Source organism: Macrotis lagotis, chromosome 1, assembly GCF_037893015.1.
Source record: "Macrotis lagotis isolate mMagLag1 chromosome 1, bilby.v1.9.chrom.fasta, whole genome shotgun sequence".
NCBI classification, from domain to species: domain Eukaryota; kingdom Metazoa; phylum Chordata; class Mammalia; order Peramelemorphia; family Peramelidae; genus Macrotis; species Macrotis lagotis.
The window spans coordinates 365986139-366006421 of NC_133658.1; the positions used below are offsets into that span (position 1 = coordinate 365986139).

At 39.0% G+C, this 20283-nt stretch overlaps 1 protein-coding gene across 1 annotated transcript in view; it reads left to right on the forward strand.

Annotated features, from left to right (window-relative positions):
* Positions 1-20283, forward strand: part of FBXO38 (F-box protein 38) — a 123461-nt gene continuing 103178 nt past the window's right edge. The window contains exons 1-2 of the mRNA XM_074212360.1: positions 1-82; positions 182-271. The gene's annotated coding sequence lies outside the window, so the exon portion shown is untranslated. The remainder of the gene's footprint in view (positions 83-181; positions 272-20283) is intronic.

Below are 20283 nucleotides of genomic sequence, written 5' to 3' on the forward strand. Positions count from 1 at the left end.
GGGAGCCGGAAGTGTTTGCCGGGGGGTTCTCTCTCCCTCCCCCTTCCCGAGCCACAATAACAGACAGGAGGCCGCCGGGCAGGTGAGGCACCGGCCGAGCCGCCGGAGACCCCGGGTCCGGGCGTGGCAGGGCGGTGGCGCCCCTGCTGAGCCCGCGTCTCTTCTTGTGTCTCCCCCACAGAAGCAGCCGCAGCCCCGGAGCCGGAACATGGTTCTCCCGCGGGCCCAGCGCCGCGCAGCCTCCGCCGCAGCCTCGGCCTCCGGGCTCCCGGTAATGGGGGAGGGGAGCCCAGCTGTCACGGGTGGGGAGAGGGCGCGCCGGGGTCTCCCTTGGCCTGAGTGTCCGAGACACTCGGCGGACGGAAGCGGGGTTGCGGGGGGGGGGCAGAAGACAGAGGGCGGCCTCGGGGACCCAGGTGGGGAAAGGGCGCTGACAGCCGAGGAACAGGCGGGTGGCGGCAGCGGGCAGTGGCACCAGCGGGCAGTGGCACCAGCGGGCAGAGGCACCAGGACTCCTGCGTGGCCGGGAGGGGTCTTGGAGAGTAGGAGACACAGATGGGAGAAGGGCGGAGACTCGGGTGGCTGGGACACCGAGGGGGGCCTACGGCTTGCAAAGATGAAGAGGACAGAAAAGGTGGCTGAGGAATGAGACCGAGCCCTAGGATCAATGGATTGAGGATCACTGGCAGCAGGATTACGAAAACGTGTCATACCTGAGATTTAAAAAAAAATACGTCATTTCATCTTGATTAAAAACAAACCAAGCCTTGAAACTTTTGCCAAGAACTTTCCTCTGCCTTGCATGGAACAGATTACTAAATACTAAGCTCGATGGTCTCGGAGGTCTCTTCAACGATTGATGTTCAATGAACTTCTTCGTTGACTGACAATTTCATTCGTTGAAATTTTAACCTTTCCTTAAGGTCTAGTTCAAATACCATCTCCTGGTAATCGTGAGAAAGAAGTCATATTTTTATCCTTTAAATTCCTATGATAATTTAGTCACTACAGTCTATTATTTTGTAGTTATTTCTGTCTTACTAGACAGGGTTTATATTAAATACCTTAGAAATCCTTATTTACAGATACTAATATTAATAATGGGCACTATTCGTATAATGCTTGCCCATTAACAGCTGTTATAAACAAGCTCTGGAAGCTTACAACTTCAAGGGCCCTTAGTTATCCTTCTCCATTATAAAATTGTAAACTGAAGGAACGCCTGTGTTGATGAGTGCTAAAGAATAAGTCTAGTGGTGCTGATTTTGGACTTGGTGGTGTTCTAATAAACTGGAAAAAAAGGCAAAAATTTAATAGCCAGTAGACAATAAGATTTAGTTGGTTCATTTTTAAAGAGAATTTATTGAAGAGATCAGGGATCTAAGTGGAACTAAATGTTATTCACCCCAATAACAACCTCTGTGACAAATGGTTGCTCATATACCCTCAACTTGGAAGCTTACAGAGATGATGAGCCCAAGTGCCTTCAAGACAGCTCATTGCATTTTTATATTATTCTAATTTTAGGAGATTCTTGTATTGGGCTTTAACTTTTTTTATGTAATTTCTACTCATTGGTTCCAGTTTTATTCTTTTATACAGGTAATCATTTTCTAAACCCTTTTTCAATTGGAGAGTACTGCTAGGATATAGGAATAAGCTCAGTCCTTTTTAGTACAGGAAAAGACAAAGAGTTGGATTGTCAAGTATCTGGAATTTCCAAATTCACTAGTTGAACTATATATTTGGTTGCTTCTAAATTTTGAAGTGTTCATACTGATATAAGATAGGCAAACCTGAGGAATTGTCATGTGAAATAGGGAGTATTGAATTGAGGAAGTTGAGAATGGATGATATTAAGGTAAGAGTGTACCTCAAGATCTCAAGATGCTCAAAAACATTAAGGAAGGAGGAGGTGTTCTCTCCACAGAAGTTTTAGGTTGAACTGATATTGTAGAAGAGGGAATGCATTTTAAGAGGACCTAGACTTGAATTCCTAGCTCTAATACAATAAGCACAGGTAAGTCATTTGTCTTTTCTGGAATTCATAGTCCTTATTTGTAAAATAAGGATGTTATACTTGTTAATCCTTTGGCTCTAAATCCTATTACCTTATGAGCCATTTTAAGAATGAAAGAGAATTAGGAGAAATGGCAGTAGAGCATCTTGACATGGTTGTGGGGAAAAGTGCTTTGTAAAATATAAGAGCTCTATAAATATGAGCACTCATTATTAATTTTACAATAGAATATTAATTTTACAGTTTATAAGTTAGCAGGATATGAGTCTATGGATAGTTGATATGATCCTTGAAAGAAGGAAAAAAAATTTGAAATAGCAGAATGAAAAAGGTTTTTTTCAACTCAATAGGAGGATAATTTCAGTTTCCAAAGAAAGTAGGAAGAAAAATTATGTTGTGGAAGAGACTTGTTTTATAGTCAAGTGAAGAGTAAGACATGTTCCCATTAGAACCTAAAATGTGAGCATTCCATTATCACAGAAATAGTACTTCTAAACCCAGTTTTCTTGAACAACAAATTTTCCCCTTTTGTTAAATTGAGAAACCACTTGTCCATCTCCAAGCCTGATTTTTTTCAGTATGTAGGACTAGAATTTATCTAGCCCTGGTACTTTAATGTTGAGGAAAGCTAGATACAAACTTAACATCTCATTTGGATTTTGATTCCCTTTCTTAAGGACTTGAAAGATTTAGAGGTCATGCTGAGGATGAAAAGAGGGAGATAGGGTATGAATGAACAACAGCAGTTGGGATATTAGAAGCAGTATATGTACGAATGTCGATCTCTTCAAGTTGATGGAGGTCTTCAGAAGAGACTATCACAGATTTATGTTTAGTTATAAAAAAAGGCAGAGTTTGTAGTAGAGAATATTATAATTTCAGTCCTTAAGAAAGTTTAAACTATATCTTTTGAAGGTCTGCAGTGACAAGTATCTGAACAAATTATAATTCTATTTTTTTCTCAATCTAATCTTTCCTTGAATATGGGTCGTATATCTGAAATGATGGATCTGTGCAAGGAAAAATACACATAACACCCTGCCCCCCAAACCATAGAATTAGATTTTGAAGAAATTAGATGTGGGGAGAAAATTTGGGCTGGAGTTGGACTGATAAGGTTTGTGCTTCTGATGCTAGCTCAAAGGGAACAATTTGTGGGCATTTCATAAGTACATTGCTTTCTATTGATTTTCTTTTGGTGAAGGCCTTTTTTCCATTTTGGTTGATAGGAGCCTAATCATACCATTTGAAAGTTGGAAGGATTATTAGCTTTCATTTAGTCCAATTTCTATTTTAATAGAGGAAACAGATTCAGATAAGGCAGTTGATTTTCTTCACATCATACTGGGAAATTCATAGGCTCAGAATTTGAATCCAGGACTTTTGAATTCAAGTTGTGCCCTTTTTTGCAGTATTAGGTTTGCGCTATGATTACATAATGAGGAAAACCTTTTACATAAGCCAATGGATAGTCTTTATGCAGTAGTTGGAGGGCAGAAGGCTTTATTTATAATCAGATGCGGGTGGGAAGAAAAGAGGACACTAAAATGACTCAATGAAGACAAAGGATAATTAATTAGGATTAGTGATCAAACTGAAAGAAGTGATTTACCAAATGACTTGTGACAAGGCGTACAATCTTTGTTTTAGAGAATAAAATTATTTTAATCAGCAAAATAAGCTTAGCAGTCTCTCACTAGTCTGGGATCTGGCTAAACACCAGAGAGAAATTAGAAAAGGGTCCCCAGACATACCACTTTTCCTCTGAAGTAATCACCATATAGTCCTTACTCAGCACTTAATATTATGGTAGACAGTGTTCTTGTAAGCTCAGTTACCTGCTTTCATAGGGTATAGCATATTAGAAGCAGAAGATTAGAAGGGAAAAGTACTGAAAGTTGGAGGGTAAGAAATAAGGGGGAGAATGAAGACTGTTGCTAGAAGTAAGCATGCTGACAGCTTTGATTAATGCTTACAAATAGCAAATGGAAGCTGCTGGTAGACTGCAATAAAAAGCTGTACAAACTCAGGACACACAGTGTGGGACTATTTATTTCAGGGACAAAGATACCCAAAAAGCTCCTGAGGGAGATCTTTAATGTGTTGTAACATAGAAGATGCTGAAGATTCTCTGTTGGAAGTGATTTCTGTGGTAATCTAGTTCTAACTTCAGTCCCTTTTAAAATATCCCTGAAAGGTGTTTGCCCATCTTTTTCTATTCTACTTGAAGATATCTCATATTAGGAAAACCACCACTTCTTGGGGAGGGCATTTCACTTTTGGATAGGTATATTTGATAAGGTTTTTTCCCTCATATCAATAAAATCTGCATCCCTGTAACTTGCACCCATTGCTTCTGATTATGCCTCCTGAGGCCAGGTAGAACTAGCCTAATCTCCCTTCCACAGCACAGCTTCTTACCTCGCCTCTAAGGTTTCTCAGTTTATCCAGTTGATCTCATATAGCAGTTTCCAGTTTCTCTATCATCCTTGGTCCCTTCTTCTGGATGCATGTCAGTTTCTCAAGATTACTTTTTTTTTTTTTTTTTTTAGCAAGGCAAATGGAGTTAAGTGGCTTGCCCAAGGCCACACAGCTAGGTAATTATTAAGTGTCTGAGACCGGATTTGAACCCAGGTACTCCTGACTCCAAGGCCGGTGCTTTATCCACTACACCACCTAGCCGCCCCCAAGATTACTCTTGAAACAGTTCCCCAGAATTGTGCAGATGACTGCAGAGAGGGTTCTGAGCAGTACATGCTGTGTTGGGATTAGTCCCTTTCTTCTTTTGAATCATTCTTTAATGGATCATCACATCAGTGTGGGTTTTCCATGTACCACATCAGCTTGCCTTGTTATTCTCTACATCTTTTTCTATTTTGTGGATTCCAGGGTATCATTCAGGCTATCCATTTTTCTCTTTAAATTTCTCTTGTTTTCCTGTATGCTTGGTCTTCATGTCACTTACTATTTACAAGTCCTTGGTAATGTCACTTCCTTAAACATGGGCAGCTAGGTATTGCAAGGAATAGCACTGACCTTGGAGTCAGGTAGATGGGGGAGTTTGAATCTAGCCTTAGCCTTACTAGTTGTGTGACTTTGGGCAAGATACTTAACCCTAACTGCCTCATATGCAGAGCCATCTCCAGTTGTCCTGATTTATATCTGACCACTGGATCCAGATGCTCTGGAGGAGAAAGGGATGCTGGTGACTTGGCATAACACCCTTTCGCTCAAATCCAATTCATGTGCTTGTTATGATATCACTTCCTGATGTCTTGATCTTCTTTGAGAATGAATGACAAAACATCATCATCCTTAAATAATACCATTGGTCTTTCAGAGAAGCAGCATGATTAGGGTACTTGAAGACCACACTGGGGGTCTAGGTCTGGAATGGAATCTCTTGTCATTTAGTTGTATAGTCCTGGGCATTTTTACTTCTGAGCCTGTTTCTTCATCTGTAAAGTAGAGATAATGACGGTAATCTCTACTTCATGGTTGTTTATGAGACTGGATAATACACTTTAAACACTCTAAACATCAGTTGTTTCCATTGCCCTTGCAATCATCTGTAATTTAGATGTTCTCACATCATGGGAAAATTTAGGATTATTGAACTATACAATTTATCCAAATCCAGTCTAACCTACCCTCTTCATTTTCTACTCTTGTCCATCCCTTGTGTCTTTTAACATGTGTACTAATGGACTAATTTAACTAATTTAGGCAGATGCCTAGCCCTCTAGGTGTTATAATGTGGTTAATATATATTCTTTATAAGCTTAAATTTTTTCAATGTATATTAACTGATGTTTTTTGAATGAGTATCCCATTGAAGCAATTCTTAAGTGTTTTAATACTTTTTGTAGTCTGTACAATGTCATCTACAGAAAGAAACTTAGAGAATTTCATGTCAGTTTTGACTTTATCTCCATGATACTGATCATCACTATCACCTTTTTATTTTTACTTTGTGCTCATAATCAGAAGTTATAGAAATTACCCTTCTTGTTGACTTGTGTGAATAATTTGATAATTTTAATAGTCAGTTCTGCTACAGCAATACAGAACAACATAGCTTATATGCCTATACTAGGTCAAATCATGCAATAAAAATACAGAACTTATGGGAAAATGGGGATAGAGAAGCACCTCTCAAAAATTTCATTAATAACATTAAGAAAAAAAAGTAAAGCACTCAAAGTAAATAGTAGCACAGTTTTATGCATGTGTAATTGGTAAGAAATAATAGACATACTATAGCAAATAGTGGTGGTGTCTCAGGCTGCTACGTGTCCAGCACCCAATTCTACCAAGCTGAGAGGCCTACCTAAATTCATGATGCCCACAGCTCCTATTGTACCAAAAGATATGTTATAAATAAGCATTTTATTATGAAAAATACCAGAAGTTTGTTTTTTGGAAGTGTACTTTGGCAGGATTGCAGTTTGTGAATTAATACCGTTTTTATAATGTTCTTATTGTTCTTCTAAGATGAAATCTTTTTTTTTTTCATTGCAACTCTTTCTGTTTTAAACATTTTTTTAGTTCACAAATACTTTACTTAATGGAAACAATTAGTAGGTCTTTTAAAAAAATTTTTTTTATTCTCATTTTGTACAAATTTTTTTTACATTAATAAAATATTCTTGTTTACAAGTAAACAAAATACCCCTCCCCCCCATGAATATAGATAGACTTGCTTGGGTGAAAAAAGTAAAGGGGAGAGAAAAAAAATTAAAATTAAAAAAAAATAGTAATAATTGTAGGTATGGCCAGGTGGCGCAATGAACGAAGCACCAGCCTTGGAGCCCTGAGTACCAGAGCCCATATCCAACCTCGTAAACCCAACAATCACCCAGCCGTGTGACATGCAAGCCACCCGATCCCCACTGCTCTACAAAAACCAAAAAGAAGAAAAAAAAAAGACCCAAAATAAAATAAAATAGTAATAATAGTAGGGGTGGCTGGGTGGCAGACAGAGCATTGGTCCTTGAGCCAGGAGCACCTGGGTCCAAATCCAGCCCCAGACACCCAAAGATCACCCTGCTATGTGGCCCCAGGCAGGCCACCGAGCCCCACTTGCCCTGCACCCTCCCCCAAATATAATAACAAAAAATGTGCTTCAGTCTTTTTTTTTTTTTTGATAATTTAGTTCCTTTATTTATGTAACCATGCCAAGATCCAGAAAGGTTAGATCATTTCACAATACCAAAAAAATTTTCAGTATTCCTGTCTTTCCACGGTCCTTTTTTATTTTTAGGTTTTTGCAAGGCAAACGGGGTTAAGTGGCTTCCCCAAGGCCACACAGCTAGATAATTATTAAGTGTCTGAGACCAGATTTGAACCCAGATACTCCTGACTCCAGGGCTGGTGCTTTATCCACTATGCCACCTAGCTGCCCCCTCACGGTCCTTTTCAATACTGATTTCCTATTTTTTGGTCATCCTTATTTTTTTTTAATTTATTTTTTATTCTCATTTTGTACAAATGTTTTTCTTTACATTAATAAAATATACTTGTTTACAAGTAAACAAAATACCCCTCCCCCCATGAATATAGATAGACTTGCTTGGGCAAAAAAGTAAAGGGGGGAGAAAAAAATTAAAATTAAAAAAAATAATAATAATTGTAGGTATGGCCAGGTGGTGCAATGGACGAAGCACCAGCCCTGGAGCCACGAGCACCCAAGTCCATATCCAGCCTCGTAAACCCAATAATCACCCAGCCATGTGACATGCAAGCCAACCGATCCCCACTGCCCTGCAAAAACCAAAAAGAAGAAAAAATAAAGACCCAAAATAAAATAAAATAGTAATAATAGTAGGGGTGGCTGGGTGGCAGACAGAGCATTGGCCCTTGAGCCAGGAGCACCTGGGTCCGAATCCGGCCCCAGACACCCAATGATCACCCTGCTATGTGGCCCCAGGCAGGCCACCCAGCCCCACTTGCCCTGCACCCTCCCCCAAATAATAATAACAAAAAATGTGTTTCAGTCTTTGTTCCAACACCATCAACTCTGTCGTGAGTGGATCACATTCTTTATGATAAGTCCATCAAAAAAGTTACTTCCATATTTTTCCAACGTTGCTATTGCTGATCGCAACTCCCTCCTTTCTTATTTCTCCACTACCATGTACTATATTTTCTCTCTCCTTTCACTCTGACTCTGCTGTAGGGTCACTGAGTGCTGCAGCAGACAGATCCCTGGTCCTGGGGCCAAGAAGCCCTGAGCCCCCATACCACCCCTTAGGCCCAGAATCCACCTGGCCCCATGGTCCTGAGCAGGCCATCCAATCCCAGCCCCTTGCAAGAAGTAAAAAAAAGAAAATGTTATATCTGACCACTGTCTCCCCATGGTCCATCCTCTTCTTCTTTATTCACATCCCCACCCCTTCCCCCTGCTCCCCCCCTCCTTCTTACTCCAGTTGTCTATACCCCATTGAGTATATTTGCTGTTTCCTCTCCTAGCCATCTCTGATGAGAGCAAAGGTTCCCTCATTGCCCCTTGCCTCCCACCTTCCATATCATTGCAATAGCTCATTGTAATAAAAAAAAAATCTTATTATGTTAAATAGCTTGGACTATTCCCCCTCTCCTTTTTCTTTCTCCCATTCCATTTCCCTTTTTATCTTATTGACTCCATTTTTACACCATATTTTTATCGTCAACTTCAGCTTTCTCCTGTGCTTCAACTATAAAAGCTCCCTCTACTTGCTCTATTAACTGAGATCGTTCATATGAATATTATCAGTATCATTTTTTCTATACATGCAGTTCATCCTCATAAAGTCCCTCATATTTCCCCCCTCTCCTCCAATCTTCATGCTTCACCTGAGTCCTGTATCTGAAGATCAAACCTTCTGTTCAGCTCTGGCCATTCCAAAAGGAACATTTGAAATTCCCCTGGTTCATTGAAAGTCCATCTTTTTCCCTGGAAGAGGACATTCAGCCTTGCTGGGTAGTTCATTCTTGGCTGCATTCTAAGCTCTTTTGCCTTCCGGTATATTGTATTCCAAGCCCTACGAGCTTCCAATGTAATTGCTGCTAAGTCCTGTGTGATCCTGACTGCAGCTCCATGATATTTGAATGGTGTCCTTCTGGCTGTTTGTAATATTTTCTCTTTGACTTGGGAGTTCTGGAACTTGGCTATAATATTCCTGGGGGTTGGTTTTTTGGGATCTCTTTCTCGGGGGGATCGGTGGATTTTCTCCCTTTCTATTTTGCCCTTTGCTTCTAGAATATCAGGGCAATTTTCCTGTAGTAATTCTTTGAAAATGATGTCAAGGCTCTTTTCCTGATCATGACTTTCAGGTATTCCAATAATTTTCAAATTATCTTTCCTAAGTCTGTTTTCCATATCAGTTGTTTTTTCAATGAGATATTTCACATTTTCTTCTAATTTTTCATTTTTTTTGGTTTTGAAGTATTGATTCCTGATTTCTGGTAAATTCATCAATCTCCCTGAATTCTATTCTTTGTCTGAAGGATTTGTTCTCCTCAGAGAGTTTTCTTACCTCTTTTTCCATCTGGCCAATTTTGCTTTTTAAAGCATTCTTCTCCTCAATAACTTTTTGAACTGTTTTATCCATTTGACCTAAGCTGGTTTTTAGCCTGCTATTTTCTTCAGCATTTTTTTGGATTTCCTTGACTAAGCTGCTGACTTCATTTTCATGTTTTTCCTGCATCTCTCTCCTTTCTTTTCTCAGTTTTTCTTCCAACTCCCTCATTTGATTTTCAAAGTCTTTTTTTGAGCTCTATCATAGCCTGAGCCCAATTTCTGTTTTTCTTGGAGTCTTTAGATGCAGGAGCTTGTGCTTCCTCATCTTCAGACTGAGTGTTTTGATCCTTCTTGGGCTCAGTTGCAAAATATTTCTCAATGGTCTTCCTCTTGTTTCTTTGTTCATTTTCCCAGCCTAAGCCTGTTTTTTGGGGTGCTTCCTGAGCTTTTGGGACACTCCCACAAGGGTCTCAGTGTGTGAGGTTCTGTCCTCCCTCCTGGTCTGTGAATGACCATAAGCGCCCCCCCCTCTGCCACGGGGCTGAGGTGGGGGGGGGGGCTGCTGTTCTATGGGGGGGGCCTAGACTGTGATCAGGATCTGAATGTGGTCAGAGCCCCAGAGTCCTGTTCCAGGGGCAGAGGACAGAGCTCTGCAGTCTCTCTTCACTCCCCTCCCTCAACTCAATGGGCTCATGCCCTGGGGGCTCCTGCTTACCTGCTCCACCTGCTTCTGTTTCCTGGTCTAGGCTGTGAAAAGACCAGGCTGCTGGCTGTGTGCCCTGAGGGCTGGGCTCCATGTGCTTGCTCTGGCCTTGGTCACCTGCTGTTCCCCCACTTTGTGCAGGTGCTCCCCGGGGTACAGTTCAGGAGACTCCCCCACTGCTGTGAGCTGAGGTTCCCAGTGCCCTGGGGCTGCCTCTGGGAGGCTGAAGTTCTTTGGCTCTGGCGGGCCACCCCTCTGGCGGGCTGTCCCTCCGCCCCGGGGAAGCAGAGCCTTTCTGCTCTTTTCCAGGTTACCTTGAGTAGTAGAACTGCCTCACTGGGTCCCTTTGTGGGTTCTATCTCTCGAAAGTTTAGAGTCCTTAGTTTATGAGTTTTTATCAGAGAGCTCCTAAGACTCAGATCCCTTCATGTTGCCATCTTGGCTCCGCCCCTCCTGTGCTTCAGTCTTTGTTCCAACACCAACAACTCTGTCACATGGGTGGATCACATTCTTTATGATAAGTCCATCACAAAAGTTCCATATTTTTCCAATGTTGCCATTGCTGATGGCAACTCCCTCTTTTCTTATTTCTCCACTACCATGTACTATATTTTTTCTCTCCTTTCACTCTGACTCTGCTGTAGGGTTGCTGAGTGGTGCAGCAGACAGATCCCTGGTCCTGGGGCCAAGAAGCCCTGAGCCCTCATACCACCCCTTAGGCCCAGAATCCACCTGGCCCTATTGTCCTGAACAGGCCTTCGAATCCCAGCCCCTTGCAAGAAGTAAAAAAGAAAATGTGTTATATGTGACCACTCTCCCCCCATGGTCCATCATCTCCTCCTTTATTCACATCCCCACCCCTTCCGCCTGCTCGCCCCTCCTTCTTACTCCAGATGTCTATACCCCATTGAGTATATATGCTGTTTCCTCTCTGAGCCATCTCTGATGAGAGCAAAGGTTCCCTCATTCCCCCTTGCCTCCCCCCTTCCATATCATTGCAATAGCTCATTGTAATAAAAAAAATCTTATTATGTGAAATATCTTGGAATATTCCCCCTCTCCTTTTTCTTTTTCCCATTTCATTTCCCTTTTTTCTATTGACTCCATTTTTACACCATATTTTATCTTCGAATTCAGCTTTCTCCTGTGCTTCAACTATAAAAGCTCCCTCTACCTGCTCTATTAACTGAGAAGTTTCATATGAGTATTATCAGTGTCATTTTTCTATGCAGGAATACATGCAGTTCATCCTCATTAAGTCCCTCATATTTCCCTCCTCTCCTCCAATCTCCATGCTTCACCTGAGTCCTGTATCTGAAGATCAAACCTTCTGTTCAGTTCTGGCCATTCCAGAAGGAACATTTGAAATTCCCCTGGTTCATTGAAAGTCCATCTTTTTCCCTGGAAGAGGACATTCAGCCTTGCTGGGTAGTTCATTCTTGGCTGCATTCTAAGCTCTTTTACCTTCCGGTATATTGTATTCCAAGCCCTACAAGCTTCCAATGTAGTTGCTGCTAAGTCCTGTGTGATCCACGATATTTGAACTGTTTCCTTCTGGCTGCTTGTAATATTTTCTCTTTGACTTGGGAGTTCTGGAACTTGGCTATAATATTCCTGGGGGTTGGTTTTTTGGGATCTCTTTCTCGGGGGGATCGGTGGATTCTCTCCATTTCTATTTTGCCCTCTCCTTCTAGAATATCAGGGCAATTTTCCTGTAGTAATTCTTTGAAAATGCTGGCAAGGCTCTTTTCCTGATCATGAGTTTCAGGTATTCCTATAATTTTCAAATTATCTTTCCTAAGTCTGTTTTCCATATCAGTTGTTTTTTCAATGAGATATTTCACATTTTCTTCTAATTTTTCATTTTTTTGGTTTTCAAGTATTGATTCCTGATTTCTGGTAAATTCATCAATCTCCCTGAATTCTATTCTTTGTCTGAAGGATTTGTTCTCCTCAGAGTTTTCTTATCTCTTTTTCCATCTGGCCAATTTTGCTTTTTAAAGCATTCTTCTCCTCAATAACTTTTTGAACTGTTTTATCCATTTGACCTAAGCTGGTTTTTAGCATGCTATTTTCTTCAGCATTTTTTTGGATTTCCTTGACTAAGCTGCTGACTTCATTTTCATGTTTTTCCTGCATCTCTCTCCTTTCTTTTCCCAGTTTTTCTTCCAACTCCCTCATTTGATTTTCAAAGTCTTTTTTGAGCTCTGTCATAGCCTGAACCCAATTTCTGTTTTTCTTGGAGTCTCTAGATGCAGGAGCTTGTGCTTCCTCATCTTCAGACTGAGTATTTTGATCCTTCTTGGGCTCATATGCCAAATATTTCTCAATGGTCTTCCTCTTGTTTCTCTGCTTGCTCATTTTCCCAGTCTGGGCCTGGTTTTGGGGTGATTCCTGAGCTTTTGGGACACTCCCACAAGGGTCTCAGTGTGTGAGGCTCTGTCCTCCCTCCTGGTCTGTGAATGACCATAAGCGTCCCCCTCTGCCATGGGGCTGAGGTGGGGGGGGGGGCCCTGCTGTTCTATGGGGGGGGCCTAGACTGCGATCAGGATCTGAATGTGGTCAGAGCCCCAAAGTCCTGTTCCAGAGGCAGAGGACAGAACTCTGCAGTCTCTCTTCACTCCCCTACCTCAGCTCAATGGGCTCATGCCCTGGGGACTCCTGCTTACTGGCTCCACCTGCTTCTGTTTCCCTATCTGGGCTGCAGAAAGACCAAGCTGCTTGCTGTGTGCCCTGAGGGCTGGGCTCCAGGTGCTGCTCTCCTGCTGTTCCCCAACTTTGCGCCCGGTGCTCCTCGGGGTGCAGCTCAGGAGACTCCCCCGCCGCTGTGAGCTGTGACTCCCAGCGCCTTGGTGCTGCCTCCGGGAGGCTGAAGTTCTTTGGCTCTGGCAGGCTACCCCTCTGGCGGGCCGCCCCTCCGACCCTGGGGAGCAGAGCCTTTGTGCTCTTTTCCAGGTTACCTTGAGTAGGAGAACTGCCTCAATGGGTCCCTTTGTGGCTTCTGTCTCTCGATAGTTAGAGTTCTTAGCTTATGAGTTTTATCAGAGAGCTCCTAAGCCTTGATCCCTTCTTGTTGCCATCTTGGCTCCGCCCCTAAGATGAAATCTTAATGTAAACTCAGAATTCAAGTTCTCAAATTGTTTCCTAATGTATAAATTAGATTGGAACAAATTTTCATTTTCAAAACAGACATTATAACAGAACTGCCTATATTCAGGTTTGTGTTTTTTTTTTTTTTTTTTTTTGCAAGGCAATGGAGTTAAGTGGCTTGCCCAAGGCCACAGAGCTAGGTAATTATTAAGTATCTGAGGCTGGATTTGAACTCAGGTACTCCTGACTCCAAGGCCAGTGTTCTATCCACTGTGCCACCTGGCCACCCCAGAACTGACTATATATATATGAGAAAGTTTGTTAGAAAAGAAACTTCAAGGCCACATTTTATTTATATATGTTACGTGTGTGTGTTTGTGAGGGTGTGGGTGTACACACACACACACACATACACACACACAAAATCGTTATCAGAAAATCATTTTCTGTAGGCATTTGTGTAAATGAAGACTTGTTTTTTGGTAGAAAGTTATCTGAAATCTGATTGTACCTGTCTCATGTTTTCATCAGGTATATCCTTGATATGAGTATTGATAAAGTGAGCAGATTAGAGCTGTTACATATCTTCTCAGAAGTCTCCCCCAAAAACCCAAATCCCATCCCTTTGGAAATGTCTATTAGAAATCTTGAAAATTAATCCCTGTCTTCCTTTCAAATTGTATAACAGCAATGATTTCATCTCTTGTGAGGTCCAGCTGTTGATCCTGATTGCTTCTTTTGAAGTAATATTTCTTCTTTATTATGTAAAATATTGATTATTAATATAATAGACTCCAACTTTGATGATTTCATTGTCATTGATGATAAGAATAGATCACTTTAGGAATGGTGTAAATTTTTTCCACAGCATATCTACTTGTCCTTGTTTCATTTATAATTGCTATAAGGATGATCTAGTTGAACTGGGTATCCCTAAAGTTTTTATATGTTTTTCCTCTATTACTTAGTGCTGAATTTTTTTTCTTTGAGATAAACCTGCTCATAGTCATCATGATTTTGTAGTATGCTTGTGTTGACTTTGCATAAGATCTTGTTGGCCTCCTACAATGAGTTTTTAGACCTAAAACACATTGATCTTTTTCACATGAACTTTTGCCTCACTGTAACACCCATATAATCTGTCATCATAATTTTTATATCAAACTGAAAAGGTTACAATATCACAATTATCATACACCGATATGTATAATTTAAGCATCTTTCAGTTTTTTGTCTGGAAGAGGGGAGACCAGTAGCCTCTTGTTTTAGGTTGTATGAAGTGGTAGTTGAGGGAATTTTATGGTAGGTGTAAAAGTGGGGTCAAGTTTAAATTTGAGGTTTGCGTCAAAACAGGCTGCTGAACTGTATATAAGAAACTGCAGGCATGAATTGATACAGGAAACCACATATTAACATTATCTTTGTTTTGCTTTTATTCTATTGACTCACATTTTAGTCTTGTATGGATCAGCTTTGGGAGTGTTACAGATTACATATTTTACACATTTGACATATTTGATTTTAGAAATATTGGTTGAGTATGAGAAGCTAGTAGAGGGAGGAATTGAGTTCTGTTTAGTTATATGGATATTGAAGTACTGATAGGACATATATTTGGATTTATCATATAATATTCAGTTGGAAATAGGAATTTGGCACTTAGGAAAGATGTTATGACTGGGAATATAGAGTTGAGGAGCTATGGTTATGGAAGGTAAAAGTATGTGAGTGGCCTTAAAATCAAGAATCTTATAGTCAGAAGGGACTTGACAGATTATTTAACTCTGTGCCAACTTGAAGCATGAATTCTATCTGTTTTTGTCCGATAATCTGACAAATGATCATCTAGCCTACACTTCCTTGTTTTGCTTACCTCTACATTTTGTAATGCCTAAGCTTATTTTGGACACTTTCCAAAGTCTGGTCACCAGAGGTATCAGAGATTAGAAAAGTGTGCTCTACACATTATAAACAATTGATAAATATTTGTCTAATGCAGTTTCTCATTTGAGGACATATTATGCCTTAGGGGTAAAAGTATTAACTAGCTGTGTGTTATATCCTTTTTCAAAATTTAAGCTTATTTGTCTTGGACTATCCTGGTTCATTTCATTAATCTGCTTATTTTAACAGGGTTTCTTTATAGTTTTCTTTGTGTGCATTTACTGTAACATGAATTTTCATCTTTTGCATGATACATAAACTGACAAAATGTTAAGTCTGTGGCAGTATTTTTAGATGTATAGGCTCAAATTATATTCTAGATGCCCCTTAAAATATAGCTAGAGGCATTTGACTAGTGAAAATGCACTGAATTTAATTTCAGGAAACCTACATATTGACCCTGTTTCAGAAGTGCCTCTAGCTTTGAAATTCTGTGACTTGAGTTTTTCCATTCATTTGTGACTTATAGATAACTTCAAATTCTTTTAGCAAGTGGTGGACTTTAGATAAACTAAATTCACATATGATCTACTAATCCTTATTTTAGTTATTATTATTATTATTATTATTATTATTATTATTATTATTATTATTCGGTTTTTGCAAGGCAAATGGAGTTAAGTGGATTGCCCAAGACCACACAACTAGGTAATTATTAAGTGTCTGAGGCCGTATTTGAACTCAGATGCTCCTGACTCCAGGGCCAGTACTCTATCTACTGCACCACCTAGCCGGCCCCAGCTATTATTTTTGATCATCTATTTGCTCAAACTTTATGTAGAAAATACTAATAAATAATATTTAAATTCAAAATAATACTTGAATACTTAGTAAGTTGGCTCCCTCTGGACCCCCAAATTCTTCATTATTGTTCTTATTTCTCAGAAGTTTCAAGACAGAAATATTTTGGTAGATTTTCTTTCTTTCTTTTATCACCATCATAATTAATTTGTACCTATACCCTCTGTTCAAGTATACTTCCTCCAGCTGTCACAATAGAAATGCAACTCTCATGAACTAAATCATAAAGTAATCATAAAATAAATCATCAAAATATGATCAATTTATTGTCACACCCTCTGTCTATGTTTCTACAAGGATGTGCTCAAGATATCACTCAAGAGCTTTTGGAATTAATTGTGAGATGTGAGGGACAATGGCACAGAAACACCAAACATGACATCCCCATATTAAAAAAAGACACTGTGCTTTAAAGGCAAAGCCAGAATTGTAGTAGTTTCAAAGAAACATGAGATGTGCACATTTAGAGAACCCTCCTTTCCAAATGTTTATACAGACTATTTGTTCTCTTTCTGTGGGAGCTTCTGACCTCATTTTAGTCTGATCAGCCATAGTCTGTATCAGAACCTCAACAAAGTGATGTCATTTGAATCATTTTCAGGCATGAAGGAGAACAACTTTTTGGAGTAGTTACAGACTGTTTTTAGGAGATGGTAGTGTTTCAGAGTTTTGATGCAAATAGCACAATGATGGGGCAGCTAGGTGATGCAGTGAGTGACAGCTTAGGTGATGCAATGAATAGAGCATGGACCTTGGAGTCAGGAGGACCTGAGTTCAAATCCAGCCTTAGACACCTAATAATTGCCTAGCTGTGTGACCTTGGACAAGTCACTTAACCCCATTGCCTTAAATAAAAATTAAAAAAAAAACAAATAGCACAATCACACAAAGAGTAACATTATAGAATCTTATAAGTTGTTTGCGAGGAATTCCTTTTCTCCACAGATTTTGCTCCCATCATAGAATTATACCTCTTTTGGCACTTGATATTATACCTTCCCTGATTTTATGGTTTGTGGTTGTTGAATCTGATATATCTTTCAAGCAATCTTGAGCAATTTTGATTTAGGAAAGGGAGACATTGTTAGAAGTGAGACTTTAATTATCAGTCTGTCTTCTTTGGAGGGGAAGGGGGGAGGGAAGGGAGGGTGGGGAAAAATGTGTAAAATTCAAAATTTTATCAAAAAATGATAGGAAGAAACTGCTGTTGTATATAATTGGAAAACAAAATATTTATATTTTAATAAATGAAGTGAGCCTTCAAGGCACTGTTTTTCTGTGTTGATTCAGATGCTTTTTTCATAATTAATCAATAGTAAGCACAATAAGATCTTGAATTCTCTTAATCTGTAAGGAAATTTTATGATGGTAATAGTTCTGGTGCACTAGAACTTGTGAAAGCCTTCCTGTTGAATATATAGATGATTCTCATAAAATTTTTTGTATGGATGGAAAAGTAGGATTACAGGCCAGTCATTGATAATCTTTTTGTAAAAAAAAAATTTTATTTATATATGTTTATTTATTATATTTTTTTATTTCTGACTCCAGGGCTGGTGCTTTATTAAACACTACACCACTTAGCTGCTCCTGATAATCTTTTAATGAACTCCTTTTTTGTTTTTGTAAGATTGTAGATTTTTTTCCCCAATGTCTCTCATATCTTTTCTTCCTTCCTATTTCTTCCATTTAAAATCCTCACCATTATGTTCTCTCTTTCTTGTTACACTTGGTCCATAAGAATACTGTTTCCATATTTGCTTTCTTTAATACTATTTCTGTTTCCTCTATAAGCACATTTCGGATTGTAATTTTGGCTTCCTTTGAGGATGAAGATTGTTATAAAAACCTTTGCCACTTTTGTTTTTGTTTTCCTTCTAACATTTTCATTTAGCTATATCTTTGGAGTCACCTTACTTTTCATTCTTTCCAAGCTCTAGTTAAACTGGTTTTTCCTTCTGTAGCATCTCTGTTTCATGTGGTAGTATTGCTCATAATCTTTTGTCATCCTTTTCATTTTGATTTTATGAACTTCTATTTTAAATCGGTGTTGCCTTTGGATACTATTGCTCCTTAGCAAGCAAGTCAGGTATTTGCTGACTGATGTGCTTTTTAGATTTGTTTGACCTCCTTAAGGAAATTGATTTACACTAGTTAAAATTCTTTATAAGATAATTATAATAGGTGTTGATGCTATTTCTGCTCTGAATTACCTATTTTTTAATTACAAATAACTTGGCTTAAATCTGTCAGAAGTGAATTGTTTCACTTGCATGCTCTATTTCAGCTATTTTTTTAACCAGTTATGATATTTTCTATAATAAGTCAGTGTTCTGACTGTATTTAAATAGATTGTTCAGGGACTACATGTCAGCAAAGAGACTCTTCCTGTCAAAATATAATGAATTTCATTTTCTCTCTTGTTAATTGAAGTCCATCATATCTGGTACCTACTGGAATTTTTTTTGGAAGAAGTATTCATGATGTAGAAGCTTGAAGCTTCTGTTTGTCATCAGTCTTTGGCTTCTCTGATTCCTTACTGTTGACCTGTGCTTTCTACTGTATTTTTCACCTTCCTCATCTGATTTCACAAAGTGTATCTTAAATTAACTTACAGGATCTTAAAGAGTTCTTCATAGAATTTCCTCTGCTTTCAATGTTGGTACATAAGTTGCAGTTATTTTCAAGAAGATTTTTTGGCAAATATGTCTCATGAGCACTTCAATTTAAGATGACCAGAAATTTCACAAAGTAATTCTTGTTGCTTTGAGGAGTTTAAAATAAACCAACTCCACTACTTCCTTTCTTGGCTTCTCCAAGAATAATCCATGAGCCATCCTTCTGCTTGGTCACATCTCCCTTCCTTCTTCAAGTGTCATTTATAGTTAGCATGTCAAAATTAAAATGATTTGCCTTCTGCTATTGCTGAGTAAGTTTTCTCATTGTTCATTAGAGAAAGATTTTTGTATTCACAATCTTAAAAGCCAGATTAAAATTTAGATAGTCTAAAAACTGATGCTAAGCAAATTCTACTCTGTTTTCTATCAGAAGAGAGCCCCACAGAACTGAGGGCAGTTTTTTCCCCTTTGGCTTTTTCATGATTTTACAGATTGCCAAGTGGTCTGCTTACTGGTGATGAACCACTTCATATTTGGGTAGGCTGCTCCTCAGAAAGTCTCACTGTGTCATTGGGATAAAAAAGAGATTCTATGATTTGAAATAATTTATTTAGGATCACAAGACCTGTCATTGTCAGAATTGTTTTTCTTGCTTCCTAAGGATAGTGCTTTTTCTCTTTTGTTTCATCATTTGTGATTTCACTCTGGTGAAATGGCCGATAGGTAAATGGTACATAGAAAGAGGAGGGGAGGATAAGGATAAAATACTAATTCCATAATTATCTGCTGATTTTTAAGTAAAGGGTATAATTCCAAATGTATAAATTAGATGTGGTTTCAGTGTGTTTTAGTAGTGAAGAATTGGTTTGCTTTCTTTATATCTTTATATGTTAGACTTTACCAATTTTGTATTTATGTACAAAACGATTGTAGCCATGTCATAGCTCTGAAAACCATTATAAAAGCAGTTGGAATTAAGTGAGTTTCCCTAGGTTACATAGCTTGTATGTACCTGATACTGGATTTTAACTCCTGACTCCAGAACTGGTGCTTCTTCTATTATACCACTAGCTGCCCCTAAAATGAATCTGAGCATAGAATATGAGAGCTTGAAAGACTTTATGGACCATTTGGTTTGATATGGAACCATTTTGATAAATTTTGTTAGGAAAATAATATGTTTCTGTTTCTGCTTTAGGAATATTCTCTTGACTGCTTTGGGATAGTTTGGAGAGGGGAGAGAAGCTAAAAATAAAAATTCCTTTAAAATAGTCTGGGTGAGATGATAATACACAATAAGACTTAAACCTATCATTACTAATTGGGGGGATTAGGGAAGACTGGAAGAGATGACATTTGAACTGGTTTCAAAGCAGTATTTCCAATCCCAACTCTTCTTCACTAGCAAAAAATATCGAGAAATATTGACTTGTCTACCAGTCATAAAAATTTATTGTACCTTTTTTTGGAATACATTCTGTAGCTGTTTATCTGCCTCTTGTTTCTGTTTATGTGAGCTTTCAGGATTCTTGGCTAAGAACATTATAACTATCTCTGGCTTACAGTTGACTTTATGAATCACCTCCTGAGAAGTAACCATTTAAGC